Source organism: Oncorhynchus mykiss, chromosome 20 (genome assembly GCF_057628025.1).
Source record: "Oncorhynchus mykiss isolate SJ-2025 chromosome 20, ASM5762802v1, whole genome shotgun sequence".
Taxonomy (NCBI): domain Eukaryota; kingdom Metazoa; phylum Chordata; class Actinopteri; order Salmoniformes; family Salmonidae; genus Oncorhynchus; species Oncorhynchus mykiss.
This window is the reverse complement of record NC_143041.1, coordinates 34727980-34740805: the sequence shown is the minus strand read 5'-3', so window position 1 is coordinate 34740805 and position 12826 is coordinate 34727980.

The window sequence follows — 12826 nt, the reverse complement described above, 5'->3', positions numbered from 1 at the left end:
AGACTCCGGCAGCTCAGGACAGACGGGCGACTCCGGCAGCTCAGGACAGACGGGCGTCTCCGGCAGCTCAGGACAGACGGGCGTCTCCGGCAGCTCAGGACAGACGGGCGACTCCGGCAGCTCAGGACAGACGGGAGACTCCGGCAGCTCAGGACAGACGGGAGACTCCGGCAGCTCAGGACAGACGGGAGACTCCGGCAGCTCAGGACAGACGGGCGACTCCGGCAGCTCAGGACAGACGGGCGTCTCCGGCAGCTCAGGACAGATGGGCGACTCCAGCAGCTCAGGACAGACGGGAGACTCCGGCAGCTCAGTACAGACAGGAGACTCCGGCAGCTCAGGACAGACGGGAGACTCCGGCAGCTCAGGACAAACGGGAGACTCTGACAGCGCTGAGCAGGCGGAAGCACCTGTAGGGAGGAGACGGAGGGACAGCCTGGTGCGGGGGGCTGCCACCGGAGGCCTGGTGTGTGGAGGAGGCACCGGATAGACCGAACCATGGAGGCGCACTGGAGGTCTCAAGCACCGAGCCTGCACAACCCTACCTGGCTGGATGCTCCCCGTAGCCAGGCCAGTGCGGCGAGGTGGAATAGACCGCACTGGGCTGTGCTGGCGAACCGGGGACACCATGCGTAGAGCTGGTGTCATGTACCCCGGCCCGAGGAGATGCACTGGAGACCAGATGCGCTGAGCCGGCTTCATGGCACCTGGCTCGATGCCCACTCTAGCCCGAGGCGCTGCTATGTATTGCACCGGGCTATGCCTGCGCACCGGGGACACCGTGCGCCTCACGGCATAACACGGTGCCTGCCCGGTCCACCTCTCTCCACAGCAAATTAGAGTTAAAAGCACGGGGAGTTGGCTCCTACCTGACTTAGCCACACTCCCCGTGTGCCCCCCCCCCCAAGACATTTTTGGGGCTGCCTCTCATCCCAGCCGCGCTGCCATGCAAGCTCCTCATAATGCCGCCTCTCGGCTTTCGCTACCTCCAGCTCTGCCTTGTGGCGGCGATATTCTCCTTACTGTACCCAGGGTCCCTTGCCATCCAAGATCTCCTCCCAAGTCCAGGAGTCTTAAACCCGCTGCTCCTGGGTACCACGCTGCTTGGTCCGGTTGTGGTGGGTGATTCTGTAACGGTCTTCTTCTTCCTCTTCCGAGGAGGAGTAGTAGGAAGGATCGAAGGACCAAAATGCAGCGAAAAATAATCACCCACAAATCAAGGGTGAAAACAGGCTGCCTAAGTATGGTTCTCAATCAGGGACAACAATTGACAGCTGCCTCTGACTGAGAACCATACCAGGCCAAACACAGAAATACCAACTCATAGAAAAACAAACATAGACAACCCACCCAACTCACGCCCTGACCATACTAAAACAAAGGTCAGAACGTGACAGACACTCAAGTCATCTTGGGTATGACGCTATAAGCTTGGCACACCTGTATTTGGGGAGTTTCTCCCATTCTTCTCTGCAGATCCTCTCAAGCTCTGTCAGGTTAGATGGGGAGAGTTGCTGCACAGCTATTTTCAGGTCTCTAAAGAGATGTTCGATCGGGTTCAAGTTCTGGCTCTGGCTGGGCCACTCAAGGACATTCATAGACTTGTCCCGAAGCCACTCTTGTGTTGTCTTGGCTGTGTGCTTAGGGTTGTTATCCTGTTGGAAGGTGAACCTTTGCCCCAGTCTGAGGTCCTGAGTGCTCTGGAGCAGGTTTTCATCAAGGATCTCTCTGGACTTTGCTCCGTTCATCTTTGCCTTCATCCTGATTTGTCTCCCAGTCCCTGCCACTGAAAAACATCCACACAGCATGATGCTGCCACCACCATACTTCACCGTAGGGATGTTGCCAGGTTTCCTCCAGACCTGACACTTGGCATTCAGGCCAAAGAGTTCAATCTTGGTTTCATCAGACAAGAAAATCTTGTTTCTCATGTTCTTCTTCCATTTAAGAATGATGGAGGCCACTGTGTTCTTGGGGACCTTCAATGCTGCAGACATTTTTAGTACCCGTCCCCCGATATGTGCCTCGACACAATCCTGTCTCAGCGTGCTATGGACAATTCCTTCAACCTCATGGCTTGGTTTTTGCTCTGACATGCACTGTCAACTGTGGGACCTCATATAGATAGGTGTGTGCCTTTCCATATCATGTCCAATCAATTGAATTTACCACAGGTGGACTCCAATCAAGTTGTAGAAACATCTCATGGATGATTAATGGAAACTTGATCTCAATTTCGAATCTCATAGCAAAGGCTCTGAATAATTATGTAAATAAGGTATTTCTGGTTTTCATTTGTAATAAATTTGCAAAAATGTCTAGAAAACAGTTTCCTCTTTGTCATTATGGGGTATTGTGTGTAGATTGCTAAGGGGTAAAAAATATTTAATCATTTTTAGAATAAGGCTGTAATGTAACAAAATGAGGGAAAAGTCACTGTAGCTATGTTTAACAGCAAAAACCCCTGTCTTGATTAGTCAGAGCTGTGGGGGAAATGTGAATCTCCTCACATCATTTTGTAATTAGCTAGATAGTGTCCTCAGAAAGGGAGCGGTAAACAAGCTCATGTCCCATTTTCATAGCATTTATTGTTCTCATAGCTCTGGATTCATCAGAATGAATAATGAATCAAAGACAGAGCATCTGTCAGGCTGTTCTTTATGGAATCCAATTTCAGGGCCTGTATTTATGGTGTCTCAGAGTGTTAATCTTGGACCAATATTGTCTTTTAGATCATAATGAATAACATCAAATGGACGGAAAGGACCCGATCCTAGATCAGCAGTCTTACTCTGAGATGCTTTTAAAAAAAACTTTATAATGTCACATATACCAGATAGGTGCAGTGAAATGTGTTGCTTTTACAGCGTCAGACATAGTACAACACCCCTGGTGCAAATTAGGGTTAAGTGCCTTGCTCAAGGGCACATTGACAGATTTTTCACCTTGTCGGCTGAGGTAGATCAAACAAGCAACCTTGCGGTTACTGCCCCAATGCTCTAACGGCTAGGCTACCTGCAGCAGTATTACTCTGAGACGTGTAATGATTGCTACAGCATAACAGAAACTCATGATTAATTGTCACATTACAGGGTGTATACTGACACCTGCTGTTATGATGGATGAACTACAACACAGGAGCAAAAGGGAGGTGTGGTGCAGATCTCAATGGTGTGAGGAGTGAGGTTTAGAAACACTCCAGACACGAACCATGCCATTTAAATACTGTATGGTAACTTCATATATATTTTAAGTAAATGTGTATATGGTCCATGTGGGAATTCTAACCACAACCTTGGCCCTTGGTGACTTTTAAATCAATAATGCTCAATTACCAGGTTTTATTTCAACCAGTTTGTGTGTCATAGTCTAAGGCTGTTAATCTTAACCTCTCACCCTGATGAGTGGTGTCATTCTCTAACCCCTCCACTCTCTTCCTGAGCCCAGGACAGACAGAATAGCAACACCAGCAGAGCTACATTTTACCATCGTTTAACTAGGAAAAATCAGTTAAGAACAAATTATTTTTTACCATGACAGTTTAGGAACAGTGGGTTAACTGCCTTATTCAGGGGCAGAATGACAGATTTTTACCTTGTCAGCTCAGGGATTCCATCCACCAACCTTTCGGTTACTGATCCAACACTCTAACCACTAGGCTACCTGCCACTGCTACAGCACCCCTCATTCTGGAATGATACCTCTTCAGAAATTATATAGGCTAGTCTACGATGCTCAGTCCCCTTCTTTATTTGCACACAACCAATGTGCAAGTGCATGAGTATTTAACATACAGGTAACTGCCAAAATAAAGGAAACATTAGTAAATTAGGGACACAAAGTATATTGAACGCAGGTTCTTCCACACAGGTGTAGTTCCTGAGTTAATTAAGCATTTTAAAATCCCATCATGCTTAGGGTGATTATTTTGCCCACAATGGCTAGAGGAAGAGATCTAAAGGACTTTGAAAAAGGGGTCTCAAAAGAGCGTAGTGGGTTTAAAGTGTGTGTGTGTGTGTGTGTGTGTGTGTGTGTGTGAGAAATCAATGAGTGTAGACTTCACCGCAAAGTGCTTGCTTACGAGCCCTTCCCAACGAAGCAGTGTTAAAAACGTATTATAAAAAGAAAAATAGTAACAGGAGGAATAAAATACACAAGAATGGAGACGTATACAGAGAGTACCAGCACCAGATCAATGTACGAGGCTTTTGATGTAGATTTGTACATGAAGACAAGGTAAAGTGACTCGGCATCAGGATAGATAATAATAGTAAAATATAGAACAGATTAGGACTATAAGAGTCTGTAGAAATGTGTTTTAAGGCCTGTTTTAAAAGTTCTGATTGATGGAGCAGATCTCAGATGGTCAGGGAGAGCATTCCATATGTGAGTGGCAAGGCAGCAGCAGTGTATACACCCATTCAACAAAAATGGTTCTCTCCTAAAAACAGTGAGTCACGTTTTCATGACTTGCCATATACAACTTGCTATATAAAACTGGCAGACAGGCATCAAGGCATTCAGTTACTGTTCAATTGAACGTTAGAATGGGCAGAACAAGTGACCTAAGCGACTTTGAGCGTGGTATGATGAGAGGTCGAAAGAAAATGACAAAAATCGTGCAAGCTAACAGGCGGATCACAAACAGGCAAATAACAGTGGTGTCTCGGAAAGCAACAACTAGTCGGTCCTTGTCACGGATGGGCTATTGCAGCAGACGTCCACTCCTATGAGCTAAATACAAGTAGAAACGGTCCCAGTGCATACTGTAGTGTGTATATATAGTCTTATGAGTGTACATAGAGTCAGTGCAAGATAGGGCCAGTGCAGATAGTCCAGTTAACCATTTAATGAACTATTTAGCATTCTTATGCCTATTTAATAGTCTTATGGCTTGGGGTATTAGCTGCCTGTTGGTCTGGTAACATTTGCTGGACAGTAGCAGAGTGAACAGTCTATGGCTTGGTTGGATGTAGTCTTTGGTGTGGAAGACTGAATCTGCAATAGGTAAGCAGCTTGGTTTGAAGAAATCAACTGTGGGAGCTATTATTAGGAAATGGAAGACATACAAGACCACTGATAATCTCCCTCGATCTGGGGCTCCATGCAAGATCTCACCCCGTGGGGTCAAAATGGTCACAAGAATGGTGAGAAAAAATCCCAGAACCACACGGGGGGACCTAGTGAATGACCTGCAGAGAGCTGGGACCAAAGTAACAAAGCCTACCATCAGTAACACACTACGCCGCCAGGGACTCAAATCCTGCAGTGCCAGACGTGTCCCCCTGCTTAAGACAGTACATGTCCAGGCCCGTCTGAAGTTTGCTAGAGAGCATTTGGATGATCCAGAAGAAGATTGGGAGAATGTCATATGGTCATATGGTCAGATGAAACCAAAATAGAACTGTTTGGTAAAAACTAAACTCGGTGTGTTTTGAGGACAAAGAATGCTGAAGAACACCAAAGAACACCAAAGAACACCATACCTACTGTGAAGCATGGGGGTGGAAACATCATGCTTTGGGGCTGTTTTTCTGCAAAGGGACCAGGACGACTGATCCGTGTAAAGGAAAGAAGGAATGGGGCCATGTAGCGTGAGATTTTGAGTGAAAACCTCCTTCCATCAGCAAGGGCATTGAAGATGAAACGTGGCTGGGTCTTTCAGCATGACAATGATCCCAAACACACCGCCTGGGAAGGAGTGGCTTCGTAAGAAGCATTTCAAGGTCCTGGAGTGGCCTAGCCAGTCTCCAGATCTCAACCCCATAGAAAGTCTTTGGAGGGAGTTGAAAGTCTGTGTTGCCCAGCAACAGCCCCAAAACATCACTGCTCTAGAGGAGATCTGCATGGAGGAATGGGCCAAAATACCAGCAACAGTGTGTGAAAACTTTGTGAAGACTTACAGAAAACATTTGACCTCTGTCATTGCCAACAAAGGGTATATAACAAAGTATTGAGATAAACTTTTGTTATTGACCAAATATTTATTTTCCACCATAATTTGCAAATAAAATCATAAAAAATCCTACAATGTGATTTTCTGGATTTTTCTCTCATTTTTTCTGTCATAGTTGAAGTGTACCTATGATGAAAATTACAGGCCTCTCTCATATTTTTAAGTGGGAGAACTTGCACAATTGGTGGCTGACTAAATACTTTTTTGCCCCACTGTAGTTAACTACTTTTTCAAAGTAACTTTAGTTATGGTAAACTATATTTTTCGTAGGGGCAGCTTTAGTGTAGCTTGACTTCTTTCAGTGTGAAGTAATTGGTAGCTTAGTAAACTATCCTTTCAAAGTAGCTTCCCTAACACTGCCGACAAGCACTATCACCCACTGTCACAAGACACCATCACCCACTTACCATAAGGCGGCTCAACGGACCCTATGCTCATTCTGATTATTTCCAGTGATACACACCACCCTGAAATATTATTCAGATATCTTTGTTAGAAAGAATACTATATTTCCATTGAAGTAGTAATGCTGAATGTAAAATATGGCTCAACTTACCCCTCTCTCCTACCAATCTCTGAAGCAGTATGTACGTGTTTGAATCTTCCTGTCCCTGATATTGAGTAAGTATTATAAGCAAGTTACAGGTGGATTGCAGTCTCACCAATTGAACACACCTCCCCAGTCTCCATGAATTGAACCCACAACCATGGTGTTGCTTATGCCACACTCCTAAAAACTGAGCCACACAGGACCAAGCACTAAAAATGGTCTCCCTGCTCTCCACATGAGCACATCTCAGTCTTCCAAACACACACACACACACACACACACACACAAACCACCTCGTGTAACACCCCTGGTGTCCTCTGATTATCAAACAGCAGGATACTGACATGTCAACAGCCATCCAGCGAGAGGTGCCAGAAAGCTCCCTAAAAAGCTACCTTTAGTGGGATTAAAGAGTGAGTGGCATGAGAGAGCAGACCTGGGTTCAATTACTACTTGAAATCATTTAAAATGTATTGTTGTGTCTTTGGCTATGCCGGATTAAGTGATGTGACATGCTATTCTATAAAATAATTTCTCCGTAATCAATATTACCTGATTGAGCTAATCATGTAAATGTAATTAACTAGAGAGTCAGGGCACCACGAAATAATATTTATAGAGCTGTTTTCTTCCGAATAAACCCTTAAAGACCTAGTAATATTTTACATCAATAGCAGTCAATATTAATCATCTTAATTCAGTCTCATCTGAAAGTTATAAATTCTTGGTTATCTGCACAAACCCTGGCTAACAATTTGAATCAGCAATACAAAATTGGGTTTAATTATTTATTTACTAAATACCTAACTAATCACACAGAATTACACGTACACATAATTAAATCATAACTTGATTACAAATGACGTCATAAAGGAAGACGTCCCTAGCGGGCGGAACAGATATGACAGCTGGTTACACAAAAGAAAAGGGTCTGGGTTTGAGTGAAAGAGCGGGAAGACAGAAGAACAAAGGGCGAAGCTGTGCTATTGTAAATACAGTATCTTATGCATTCTAAATTACCGCCCATTTGGAAAAGGGAAATGCAATAACTATTTACTCTGAGCTGCGCTTCGGTAGGTTGGTCGTAGATGGAAGGCCGTGTTGCCCAACCGAGTCCTTTGTCCTTTGAAGAATGTCTCTGCTGGTAAATTGAATACGTTGTAGTAACGTCTTTGTGTGGTAGACGGGATACGCTGTCTTTTCCTTCCTAACCCTCGTTTGCAGCGGCTGTTGCTAACTCAACGGCTAGGAGGTATCACTTCTGTAGTGAATAAGAGTTCAAAGTTCATACCATTCGCAACCAAAGCTCACGCTGATGTTGGCTTCGTTCTGTAACTATTATCTGAACCATTCTGACATCGGACCGTCGTCCTCACGTCCTCGGAACAGGAGGTTATATTGTCGTCAAGGGCTTATATAGGAAGGGAGAGGAGGGCGTGTTTGAAAAGTTTTATAGCCCATGTCCCTTCACAGTGATGGGCCACTGATTGAGCAGTGAAAACCAAAATCTCACATTTTAGAAGCTAAAATCACATTTAATCCCATCTTGAATAATTTCATATTCAAACGTTTAAATTGAACAACAACAATTCCATGTCAATCCGATAACTCTGATGTGTAGACTTTCCACTGTAGAGTTTGTCATCTTATCATTGATGAGAATGTCTCGGATGACAACCGAACTGACATCATATTCATTAAGTACCACCGCATATGTTCAATTGGACTGTAACGACAGTTGGTGGAAGAAGGTGAGGACCAAGATGCAGCGTGGTAAGTGTTCATCATTATTTTAATAAACTGAACTCTAAATACAACAAGGAACAAAAGAAACAACCGAAACAGCTCCGTCAGGTGCAAAACACACTAAACAGAAAATAACTACCCACAACCCATAGTGGGAAAACAGGCTGCCTAAGTATGGTTCTCAATCAGAGACAACGATTGACAGCTGCCTCTGACTGGGAACCATACCAGGCCAAAACCAGAAATACAAAACATAGAACAGGCGGGAGCACCTGGAGGGAGGAGACGAAGAGACAGCCTGGTGTGTGGGGCTGCCACAGGAGGCCTGGTGCGTGGAGGAGGCACCGGATGGACCGGACCGTGGAGGTGCACTGGAGGTCTCGAGCACAGAGCCTGCACAACCTGACCTGGCTGGATACACCCCGTAACCCGGCAAGTGCGGCGGGGTGGAACAGACCGCACTGGGCTGTGCTGGCGAACCGGGGACACCGTGCCTAGGGCTGGTGCCATATAACCCGGGCCTAGGAGACGCACTGGAGACCAGATGCGCTGAGCCGGCTTCATTGCTCCTGGCTCGATGCCCACTCTAGCCTGGGCCGATACGAGGAGCTGCGATGTAGCGCACCAGGCTATGCCTGCGCACTGGGGACACTGTGCGCCTCACAGCATAACATGGTGCCTGCTCGGTCCACCTCTCGCCACGGTAAGCACGGGGAGTTGGCTCAGGTCTCCTACCTGACTTAGCCCCACTCCCCGTGTGCCCCCCCCCCCTCCCCAATACATTTTTGGGGCTGCCTCTCGTCCCTGTTGCGCTGCCGTGCTGACTCCTCATATCGCCGCCGCTCGGTTTGGCTGCCTCCAGCTCTTCCCTGGGGCGGCGATATTCCCAAGCCTGTGCCCAGGGTCCCTTACCGTCCAAAATCTCCTCCCATATCCAGGAGTCCAGAACCCTCTGCTCCTGGTTACCACACTGCGTGGTCCGGTTGTGCTGGGTAGTTCTGTAACGGCTGTTGGAAGGAGAGGACCAAGGTGCAGCGTGGTATGTGTCCATATTTATTAAATGAACACAGAAATAACAAAAATAACAAAGCAAACAACCGAAACAGTTCTGGCTGGTGCAGACACACAACAGAAAACAACTACCCACAACCCATAGTGGGAAAACAGGCTGCCTAAATATGGTTCTCAATCAGAGACAATGATTGACAGCTGCCTCTGATTGGGAACCATACCAGGCCAAAACAAGAAATACAAAACATAGAACAAAAACATAGAACAAAAACATAGAAAAAAGGACACAGAACGCCCACCCTAGTCACACCCTGGCCTAACCAAAATAGAGAATAAAAAGCCTCTCTATGGCCAGGGCATGACATGGTCGGATTACCAGAATATAGTTAATTTCCCCCCATCTTCTGATGTTCCCAGAATCTCTATGTTAACCAAGGGTTTTGCAAATGTAACATCAGTAGGGTAGAGAGAGGAAAAAGGGAGAAAGAGGTATTTATGACTGTCATAAACCTATCCCCAGGCCAACGTCATGACAGTATCAACAACAAAAAATAATCAAATCAAATGTTATTGGTCACATACACACGAAATGCTTGTTTCTAGCTCCAACAGTGCATTATACCTAACAATACAAAACAATACACACAAACCCCAAAAAGAAAAAGAAAGAACTAAGGTTCAGAGGAAGGTACTGGGCTGGTTAGTAACAGTGACTAAGGTTCAGAGCAGGGTACTGGGCTGGTTAGTAACAGTGACTAAGGTTCAGAGCAGGGTACTGGGCCAGTTAATAACAGTGACTAAGGTTCAGAGCAGGGTACTGGGCCAGTTAGTAACAGTGACTAAGGTTCAGGGCAGGGTACTGGGCCGGCTAGTAACAGTGACTAAGGTTCAGAGCAGGGTACTGGGCTGGTTAGTAACAGTGACTAAGGTTCAGAGCAGGGTACTGGGCCAGTTAATAACAGTGACTAAGGTTCAGAGCAGGGTACTGGGCCAGTTAGTAACAGTGACTAAGGTTCAGGGCAGGGTACTGGGCCGGCTAGTAACAGTGACTAAGGTTAAGAGCAGGGTACTGGGCCGGTTAGTAACAGTGACTAAGGTTCAGAGCAGGGTACTGGGCCGGTTAGTAACAGTGACTAAGGTTCAGGGAAGGGTACTGGGCTGGCTAGTGGTGACTATTTAACAGTCTGATGGCCTGGAGATAGATGTTTTTCAGTCTCTCGGTCCCAGCTTGATGCACCTGTACTGTCTCCACCTTGTAGATGGTAATAGGGTGAACAGACCATTGCTCGGGCGGCTGAGGTCCTTGATTATCTTTTTTGGCCTTCCTGTGACACCGGGTGCTGTAGATGTCCTGCAGGGCAGGCAGTGTGCCCCTGGTTATTTGTAGGGCTGACTGCACCACTCTCTGGAGAGCCCTGCTGTTGCGGACGGTGCAATTGCCGTACCAGGCGGTGATACAGCCCAACAGGATGCTCTCAATGGTACATCTGTAGAAGTTTGTAAGGGTCTTAGGGGCCAAGCCTAATTTCTTCAGCCTCCTGAGGTTTCTGTTGCACCTTCTTCACCACACTGTCTGTGTGGGTGGACTATTTTAGGTTGTCGGTGATGTGCACGCCGAGGAACTTGAAGCTTTTCACCCCACTGCGGTCCGTTGATGTGGATGGGGCCGTGCTTTCTCTGCTGTCCCCTGAAGTCCATGATCAGCTCCTTCACTTTGTTGACATTAAGGGATAAGTTATTTTCCTGGCACCACCTCCTCCCTGGGGGTTGTCTCATCGATGTTGGTAATCAGGACTAATACTTGTGTTGTAAGCAATTTTGATGATTTAGTTGGAGACATGCGTGGACATGCAGTCATGGGTGAACACGGTGCACAGGAGGGGGCTGAGCACGCACCCTTATGGAGCCCCCGTGTTGAGGAAGATTTCGAATAGTATTTGAACCCAGGTCTTTATGGGAGAGAGCCCCAGTCAGAGACCCGGCCTGTGGAACATAATGAAGACGGCTGCTAACGATCTGGGTCTGCTTGGGGATGTCATGACGTCTACTGAGGCAGTGCAACAACAGAATCACAATCACACACTGAATGACACTAACAAGAGAGAGAGAGAGCAGCTGGGTAAGCAGGGGAGGAGGGGAGGAGGGAGGAAATGCACAATCAACAATCTAGACAGGACAAGCAGAACAGCAACAGGAGAGCTCCTCCTAAAGTCATGTTCTCTCTAGCTCTCTTTGTGTGAGATACAGATTCAATCTACGGTGCAAAATGAACATGACCTTAAAAAGTACTGGCAAGCTGATTTAGCGCAGATTCTAAATGTACAGTTGAAGTCTGAAGTTTACGTACACCTTAGCCAAATACATTTAAACTCAGTTTTTCACAATTCCTGACATTTAATCAGAGTAAAAATTCCCTGTATCAGGTTAGTTAGGATCACCACTATTTTAAGAATATGAAATGTGAGAATATGAGTAGAAAAAAGGATTTATTTCAGCTTTCAGCTATTTCTTTCATCACATTCCCAGTGGGTCAGAAGTTTACATACACTCAATTAGTATTTGGTAGCATTGCCTTTAAATAGATTCACTTGGGTCAAACATTTCGGGTAGCCTTCCACAAGCTTCCCAAAATAAATGGGTGAATTTTGGCCCTTTCCTCCTGACAGAGATGGTGTAACTGAAACAGGTTTGTAGGCCTCCTTGCTCGCACACACTTTTTCAGTTCTGCCAACAAATTTTCAATAGGATTGAGGTCAGGTCTTTGTGATGGCCACTCCAATACCTTGACTTTGCTGTTCTTTAGCCATTTTGCCACAACTTTGGAAGTATGCTTGGGGTCATTGTCCATTTGCAAGACCCATTTGCGACCAAGTTTTAACTTCCTGACTGTTGTCTTGAGATGTTGCTTCAATATATCCACATAATTTTCCATCCTCATGATGCCATCTATTTTGTGAAGTGCATCACTCCCTCCTGCAGCAAAGCACCCCCACAACATGATGCTGCCACCCCTGTGCGTCACAGTTGGGATGGTGTTTTTGAGCTTGCAAGCATCCCCCTTTTTCCTCCAAACATAAGGTTGGTTATTATGGCCAAACAGTTCAATTTTTTTTTTCATCAGACCAGAGGACATTTCTCCAAAAACTAAGATCTTTGTCCCCATGTGCAGTTGCAAACTGTAGTCTGACTTTTTTATGGCGGTTTTGGAGCAGTGGCTTCTTCCATGCTGAGCGGCCTTTCAGGTTATGTCGATATAAGACTCGTTTTACTGTGGATATGGATACTTTTGTACCTGTTTCCTCCAGCATCTTCACAAGGGCCTTTGCTGTTGTTCTGGGATTGATTTGCACTTTTCACACCAAAGTATGTTCATCTCTAGGAGACAGAACGCGTTTCCTTCCTGAGCGGTATGACGGCTGCGTTGTCCCATGGTGTTTATACTTGCGTACTATTGTTTGTACAGATGAACGTGGTACCTCCAGGCATTTGGAAATTGGTGTTAGAAACGTGTTTATTTCGACTTTAGAAAGAAAGCCTTTTATAAACAATGGCAACACTGCCAT